The sequence below is a fragment of the Octopus bimaculoides genome, chromosome 24, assembly GCF_001194135.2.
Source record: "Octopus bimaculoides isolate UCB-OBI-ISO-001 chromosome 24, ASM119413v2, whole genome shotgun sequence".
NCBI lineage: Eukaryota > Metazoa > Mollusca > Cephalopoda > Octopoda > Octopodidae > Octopus > Octopus bimaculoides.
Window position 1 is genome coordinate 33402356 of NC_069004.1, and position 9465 is coordinate 33411820.

A 9465-nucleotide genomic window follows, 5' to 3' on the forward strand; every position below is an offset into this window, starting at 1 on the left:
TATCTATCCATCCATCTGTCTGTCTATCTATCTATCCACTATATATATATATTGCTTAGTCATTGTGAAACCAATAACTCGATGTAGAACTCAATACACGTATGTTTCACAATGAAGAGTTAGATGAGTATAGAGTGATAATAAGAAAGAAGGGATGACACAAGAAAAACGGTGGTTATCCTATGAGCTTTATTAGCTTACAGTTGTTTCTGCTATGAGATGCAGTGGGATCAGAGTTGAGTGTCTGAATAGACATGTATAGCTTCTTCAGAGCCTTGAATATGAAGTGCAATATACAGGGAAAGCACAGGAAGCCCTGGGTCATCTCTTTTTCTTATACATATAGGCACAGGTGTGGCTGTATGGTAAGAAGCTTACTTCCCAACCACATGGTTCCAGGTTCAGTTCCACTGTGTAACACCTTAGGTAAGTGTCTTCTACTATAGCTTCAAGCTGACTATAGCCTTGCAAGTGAATTTGGTAGACGCCAGAGAAGAAACCCACCAAGAAGTAGAACAGTCTATGTTTATTACTGGTGAAGGCCAGTTTATAGGGTTACCCCAGGTTTCTTGCCATAAAGGGTACCTTTATGATGTATCTTAACCAGCCTTCACCAGTAATAAGTATATATATACATATATATATATATATATATATATATATATATATATATATATATATATATATATATATTTATATATGCATATATATTTATATGTGTGTGTCTGTATTTGTCTCCTCACCAGCAGTATGCTTCATTTAACATTGTTCCAGTGCACTGAACTGTATATATGACATACCAGCATTCCATTCTTGAGGAATGCTGGTCCTTGCCTGCTCAGAAAGCAAGGTGGCATCATCTGGAAGCTACAACAATGCAAAGCGCATTGTGTCTAGCGGTGTATGACAACATCTGATAGTCTTGTCAATACAGTGCATGGATATATATGCATATATATATATATACACACACACACACATATACATACATATATATCATCATCATCATCATCATCGTTTAACGTCCGCTTTCCATGCTAGCATGGGTTATTTATATATGTATATATATTCTAAGGCAAACATTGCTTTGTTTACATTTATCATAATATATTTATATATATAAATATACATACATATGTATATATATATATATATATATATATAAATATATATATACACATATATATATAAATATATATATGTGTATGTATGTATTTATATATATATATATAAAAATTTATAGAAATAAGGATTATATTCACTGCGGTGGTATTTTGACCATATCGCATGAGGAGTTTTAGGCGGGCATTTTAAACTGGTCGTGTGCATATGTGCACATATATGTGGGTATTCGTATGTTATATATATATTTGTATTTATGTACCATGATGTGTACATTCCACTGATGAAGACAAAGCATTTCTTATGCAGAGCCAGAAATCCGGGAACTGGAATTATCCAATAATTTTTTTGCCAGTTTATTTTGTCTCTTTGTCTTCTCTCCCAGTTCTGTATGAACATTTAATGTGGTTTTAGAGTTAAGTTTTGGCTGCTATATCTAGCATGATAGTATCTCTTAGATACCCTTAATTATAATTTTGGTTGGCGTTAGGAAGGGCATCCAGCTGTAGAAACTCTGCCAAATTAGATTGGAGCCTGGTGTTGCCATCTGGTTTCACCAGTCCTCAGTCAAATCGTCCAACCCATGCTAGCATGGAAAGCGGACGTTAAACGATGATGATGATGATGATATATATATATATATGTATAAATCAATTCATTTTGCAAAATTCCTGATGTGAAATTGTGTGTTGAAACAGATATTGTTGTACTTCAGGATGGTCGTTTTATTTATTATTATTTATTTTTTTTTTTTTGCCAAATAAACACACGCACTATATATATATATTTTTTCTTCATGCGTTTATTACAGTTATTTAATTATTTTAACACCTGTCCATTGTCCGGAAATCTTTCATCACACATCTGCGACCTCTTCAGCAACACTTTCCATTTCCATGTGTGTTCTTGCACCTTCTTGCTCCATTTAATCCATGGAATATTTGTACCAAGACATGAAAAGTGTTGCCGAAGAGGTCACTGATGTGTGATGAAAGACTTCCGGACAATGGACAGGCATTAAAATAATGAAATGACAGTAGTACACAAGAGAAGAAAAAAAAATATATATATATATAGTGTGTGTTTGTGTTTATTTGGCAAAAAAAAAAAGGATAATAATAATAAATAAAACAACCATCCTGAAGTACAACAATATCTGGTGATGATGATGATGAGGAGGAGGAGGAGGCAAACAATGTTGAAGAATGAACAACTATATTATGGAATTATTAGGGGTCAGTTCATTTCATTATGTCAAGCTCATCATACATGTGTGTGTGTGAGGGTAACAAATGTGGTGGTGGGGAAGCCATTGAATGATTCAATGATAACCAACAAGAGTAACCAAAGTAACTGATTCCTGGCACGAACAATGCAATAGGAGGAATAACCTCTCTCTCTGAGCATTGACTGAATGGTTTGGATTATGTTTCTGAGAGTCTTTTATAGAATTTGGTTGGTAACAGAAGAAGGTTGGTGAGTACAAGTTGAAATGGTCTGCCGATAACAACAAGGATGGAAACATTAGTTCAGATATAATATAATATAGACAGACAGACAGACAAGTAGATAGATAGATAGATAGATAGAGACACAATCGGATAGATAGATAAAGTCCTTCATTAGAATCCTACTGTCATTTCACTGGCCATTTCCATCGTAGAATGGAAGAAGTGATGTAAAAAGTCTGTGAGTAAATGTTTACAATGAAGATGTGTTTATTAAAGATATTTCGTTCCTAATTACCAAAACAAGATACAACTTTAATGGAATTTGAACTTTGGCCATCTTTAATTTTTTGAAATGGTAAAGAATAAGAAGAATGTCTTTGATTGTTTGTCAGTATTTATTTGGAGACAGGAAGAACTGGATTCTGACATTTTAACTGGTCAATGAAATTTTAATGAATCATTTCATTTATAATGATTCAAACAAATATTTCATATTATTTGATGTTTCACCTCTATAATTACTTCATCATCAACATCATCGTCATCATAATCATTGTTGTTGTCACTGTCATCATCACCATGCTTGCATGGGTCTGACAAAATTCATTTCAGTGCATTTTCCACAGCCGGATGCTCTTCCTGTCACCAACCCTATTTTCTGTTTTCGAGCAAATTAAACATTTCCCTTTGCTCCAGACACCTTTCCATGGAAGTCTGCAAACAAATAACACTGTTCCTACGATGGTGATGTTCCTTTATGATTAGTGTCTGATGTCAACACACACCTCACCTAGGTAATGGAAGCTATCAACTACTTCTAGTTTTTCCTCCCTGGCATGTGACAGAAGCTGTTTTCTCCACATTTTCAGTGTTTATTGCCCGTGAGCATTTGCCACACACAAAAACTATCTTCCCAGTTAGCCTTCCTTTGATATTGCTGCACCTCTTATGTGTCCATAGCTTATACCGGGTACATCTTATAGAGTTTCTACCTACACCTTTTCTACAGATTGAGCAGGGCCATCTACCTGAAGGGATTTGTGATTTATTTGCCTTCCTACTTATTAAGACTTTGGCTTTTACTAGATTGACTCTAGACCTTGCTTCCACACATGAAACTTCTCCTCTAGTTCTGATAGTAATTCAGCTAGTGTGCGTGTATGTGTGTGATAAGAAGCTTGTTACCCAGTCACATGGTTCAAGGTTCTGTTCCACCATTAACAAAAACCATGATAACAACAGCAACAACAAGAACAACACCACAACCTGGCCAGTAACAACATCAACAACAACAATAACACTATCAATACCAACGCCACCACCACTGCCACCACCACCACCACTGCCACCACCACCACCACTGCTAAAACAGTATCCATAATATTTACATTGTTGTATTATAGAAGATGGTGTACAAACACTCCTCCTCCTCCTCCTCCTCCTCCAACTTCTTTTGGTGTATTTTGTAGTAGTTGTTGTTGTTGTGGTAGTAGTGGTGGTGGTGGTGGTGGGTGCTGATTTTGCCCAGCTGTTCCTACAAGCTGATGCCATCAGTACAACAGCAGCAAGAAGAATAACTACTACTACTACTACTACTACTACTACTACTATGGCTACTACAGGTCTGCTATTAACCATATGGCTCTCAGCTTTGCCAACAGGGGGTGGTGGGGGAAAACAAACTGTTGGAGAAATAGACAATGGTGGTGGTGGTGGTGATGATGGTAACAATAGCCATGTGACTTTGGCTTCAGCCATACAGATAGACAGATCAACAAATGAATGGACAGACAAGATATATATATATATATATATATATATATATATATGTGTGTGTGTGTGTGTGTGTATATATATATATATATATATATATATGTATCTATCTATCATTCTGTTTGTCGTTCCAGATTTCAAAAAGGGAAACAAATCTCTTGCAGTGAGCTACTCTCCCATTTCACTCACCTCTTGTATCAATAAAGTATTTGAGATAGTGGTGAGATCACGAATAACTCACTTCCTCAAAGACAACAATCTGCTGAACCCCAACCAGTATGGTTTCTGTGATGGCAGGGACTGCCTGTTGCAGCTAAGTGGAGTTGCAGTAGAGAAGTAGGTGTTTTTATGACAGGTGTTGCGAGCTGCAGTATAATAATCTGACCCTCCATCAGTTACAACAATTGTTCCAGTTGATCCGATCAATGGAACAGCCTCCTCGTGAAATTTAATGTGCAAGTGGTTGGACACTCCATAGACATGCATGTGACACGGAAGGTGAACAATGTGACACGGAAGGTGAACAAAACTGGCCCTTTGAAACACATCTACAGCTTATTTTTACCAACTGAGAGGACTGGAGGAACAGGAAATAGTGTCTCACTCAAGGACACAATGTGTAGCTGGGAATTGAACTCATGATTTTTATGATTGCGAACAGAAAACCTTAACCATTGAGTCATATGTCTTCATTTTATACAATATAATTATTTCTTTATTGCCCACAGAAGGCTAAACATAGAGGGAACAAACAAGGACAGACAAAGGGATTAGGTCTTTGACTAAAAGGCAGTGCTCCAACTTGGCCACAGTCAAACGGCTGAAACAAGTAAAAGAACATGTGTGTGTGTTTATTTAATGGTACATAGAGGACAAGCGATATGGCCCTGTGGGTAGGAAGGAATTTCAACTCCAGACTCAGAGATGTTATTAAAACCAAATTCCAAGAAAAGAACCATCAGTTATTCCAATGACACAGATGGTCACATATTTAACAAGTTGCCGGAGGAATCGGCAGAAAAATCTGGGAATCTCTTTTAATGTGGGATAGATTGAGATTGATGTCTTAAAAGATAGGACGAGGAAGAATGGGGGTGGGTAGGGCGTTAGAAGTTCATTCATCTTGCCATTCTTGTACATCAGCTTCTAGGAAGCTTCTAGAGACATCTAGGTGAATATTTTGCATTATATAATATTTGTGTACTATATCTATGAATGTGTGTGTGTGTGTGTGAGGAGGTAGGCAGTGGACCGTGTCGGCAAAAATTTGTTCTTTAAAGTTGAAAGTTCTCTTTTATTTTATTTTATTTTTCTTTTTCTTCTCTTTTGATGGTGGATCAATCACAAAACATCTCATTCCTCTTCTCCTACTAACATGTTCACGACATTTTGGCATATTTATATATGTACATATATATATATATATATATATATACACATGCATATATATATATGCATATATATATATATATATATATATGATATATTTGTATATGTATATGTGTGTGTGTATATAAAAACTGATGATATATATATATATATATATATATATATATATATATATATATGCATGTACATATGTATATGTATGCACACTCATGACTTTTGACCTTTATTTTATATATACTATATATATATATATATATATATATATGTGTGTGTGTGTGTAGAGAGAGAGAGAGAGGGGGAGGGAGAAGAAAGAGAAAGAAAGAGTGAGGGAAAGGCGTATACACAAACACGTGTACATAAATATACGTATACATAAAAATATGTGTATGTATATATAAAAACTGATATATATGAATATAAATATGTGTGTGTGTATATATATATGTATATAATTTTTTATGCACACACACACACACACACACACACACACACACACACACACGCATTTCAAGGTGGTAGATGGGGTGAGAGGAGTGAGGTGTGAGTATCGGGTAGCAAGGTAAACATGTCTTCACACCCAACACACAGAGATGCCAATCCTTGATAGCAGTCACTACTACTTCCAGGAACTATTTTGGTTCTGGAAACATTCTTGAAATGTTGAAATGTTGATGTATACATTGTTGTTGCTGTTGTTGTTGTTGTTGTTCTTGCTATTACTGCTCCTGCTGTTCTTCTTCTTCTTCTTCTTCTTTTTCTTCTTCTTCTTCTTTTTTTTCTTCTTTTTCTTCTTCTTCTTCTTCTTCTTCTTCTTCTTTGTCTTCTTCAACACCACAACAGCAACCACTCCCCCCACATTTCCACCCCCCACCACCACCATCACAGTAACTGCAACCACCAATTCTACCACAATCACTACCATCACCACTACAATTACCACCACTTCCAATACAACCACCGCAACCACCACCAAAAACAACACTGCCACCACCACAATCACCACTACCATCCAAACCACTGCCACCAGCACCACCACCATTGCAACCACCACCACCACAACCACCACCACCATACCACCATGTCTTAGCTGTTGTGCTATGTCCAGAGCCTCATCTTTCCCTTCCATTTCCACCAATGCTCCACCGCTTCCAGTGTTAAATGACAACTGAGTTGTAACCCAGGATTGAACCATGATTCTTCACCTTCTCCTTCGTTCTCTCTAACTGTCCCACTGTCTGTCTAGCTTCATTCATCTTTTATATATCCCCTCCATATAATATACACCCTTTATTTCATATACTGCTCTTCTATATTATATACATCCTTCTATGCATTATATACATATGTGCATAGATAATGCATATATGTGTATATCTGTATGTGTGTGTGTGTGTGTGTGTGTGTGTGTGAATGTATATATCATCATCATTGTTTAACGTCCGTTTTCCATGCTGGTATAGGTTGGACGGTTTGACTGAGGACTGGGAAGCCAGGAGGCTGCACCAGGCTCCAATCTGATCTGGCAGAGTTTCTACAGCTGGATGCCCTTCCTAACGCCAACCACTCTGAGAATGTAGTGGCTGCTTCTTTACGTGCCACCGACACAGGGGCCAGAGGGAGCTGGCATCGACCATGATTGGATGGTGGTTTTTACGTGCCATCGGCACAGGAGCCAGTCAGGGCAGCGCTGGCACCAATAACTACAGGGGGGATCTCACTGATGTCACTCATGGCAAAGATCCTACAACACCTTAACCCCTGGGCCATGTATCACATATATTGTTATCTCCCCCGGATAAGTTTGTTGTTATGTTAATGTTTGCATTTCGTTTTGCAGCTTGTTGGGGATGGTTCACTTCTGGTTTGTATCTGGGACAGATGTTGTTTTGTCTTCTGACCAGCCAGTCATGTATTTTTGCGTCCATCCGTGCCTCAGAGAATGGCTGTCATCCCTGAATGATTTTTGGTTGTTTTGTGTTGCTTTGTGTCGGTGTGGCCAATTTTGCTGCTTCTGTGGTGGTGAGCTGACGGTCTTTTTTCTGCAGTTGCTGCTTTGTGTAGAAATCTAGGCAGGCAGGGTCAGAATCACCATTGTAACAATAAAGATAAACAATGTCTTAAACTTTGGAGCCATTTATTTCCTACTCATACATACACTTATATGTGGACGTGGCAGACGTACACATCGAGATGTATGAGAAGAAAATAAATGGCTCCAAAGTTTAAACCATTGTTCATCTTTATTGTCACAGGGGTGATTGTGACCCCGACCGCCTAGATTTCTACATGAAACAACACCATACATATACATTTACACACATATATACATATATATATATATACTCTTACTCTTTTACTTGTTTCAGTCATTTGACTGCGGCCATGCTGGAGCACCGCCTTTAGTCGAGCAAATCGACCCCGGGATTTATTCTTTGTAAGCCTAGAACTTATTCTATCGGTCTCTTTTGCCGAACCGCTAAGTTACAGGGACGTAAACACACCAGCATCGGTGGTCAAGCGATGGTGGGGGGACAAACACAGACACACAAACACGCATACATATACATATATACGACAGGCTTCTTTCAGTTTCCGCCTACCAAATCCACTCACAAGGCTTTGGTCGTCCTGAGGCTATAGTAGAAGACACTTGCCCAAGGTGCCATGCAGTGGGACTGAACCTGGTACCATGTGGTTGGGAATTAAGCTTCCTACCACCCAGCCACACCTATGCTTTAGTCCCCTTCCTGTGCAAAGTGTTACAAGCACTTTTATTTATCCTTTATTTTTTTGCTTCATCATGTTTGTTTTTTTTTCCATACATTTCTTATTTTTTGTCTTCTTTCTTAATCATATTCTTCAGTCTTTAGTCTTTTGTCTTCTCTATTCTTTTTCTTCTTCTTCTTCAACTTTTCCTACCTTTGCATTATCTCATTTTACAATGTTGTCTCTTCTTTCTTCTTCCTTCTTCTTCTTCTTCTCCCCCCCTCCTCATCTCCTAGTCCTTCATCCTCCTCTTTTCCGTCATCTCCTCCACTTCATCACCGTCAACGTCACCATCATCATCATCATCATCATCAACACCATCATCATCTAGTTTCCTCACCTTCTTCCTCCTAATCTCAAATAATCTCTCGTTAGTAATTCTTTCAAAAGCCACACCCAAACACAATCCTATCTCACCCCACCCACCCCCTTCCTTTTCGAACCCACTCAACACAACACATGCAGCACTATTTACCAAAACTACTGCGCCACCATTTCCGCCTCTTCATATTTGGCTCCTCCTCCTCCTCCTTCTTTTTTTTTCTTTCTCCCATTCTTCCCGTCCTGTTATATCTCCCGTTGGTGACCCACCCGTACCACTGGTATCTTACTAATTTCACTGATAACTGCCTTTTCTTTCAACAACTAGTTTCAGTTTTGCTTTCTTTTTTGTTTTTAAAAGAGATATTTTGGTGATGGTAGTGGTGGTGGCGGTGGCGGTTGGCAGTGACGATGATGATGATGATGACAGTGACAATGATGGTGATAATGATGTTGATGATGATGGTGATGATGATAGTGGTGGTAGTGATGACGATGGCAGTGGTGGTAATGGTGGTGGTGGTGATGGGGTGTGGGGGCGGAAGCAACCAGTGACGATGATGGTGGTGGCGGTGGTGGCGAGGGTAGTCGGATGGATGGTGATGAGATAAGGAGTTTGGGTTGGGTATGCATTGGAGATGGT

The 9465-nt window shown here is 38.3% G+C and overlaps 1 protein-coding gene across 2 annotated transcripts in view; it reads left to right on the forward strand.

Annotated features, from left to right (window-relative positions):
• LOC106873784 (myosin regulatory light chain 12A) overlaps positions 1–9465 on the forward strand; it is a 13883-nt gene that overhangs the window by 1954 nt on the left and 2464 nt on the right. The gene's annotated exons all lie outside the window — the stretch shown is intronic.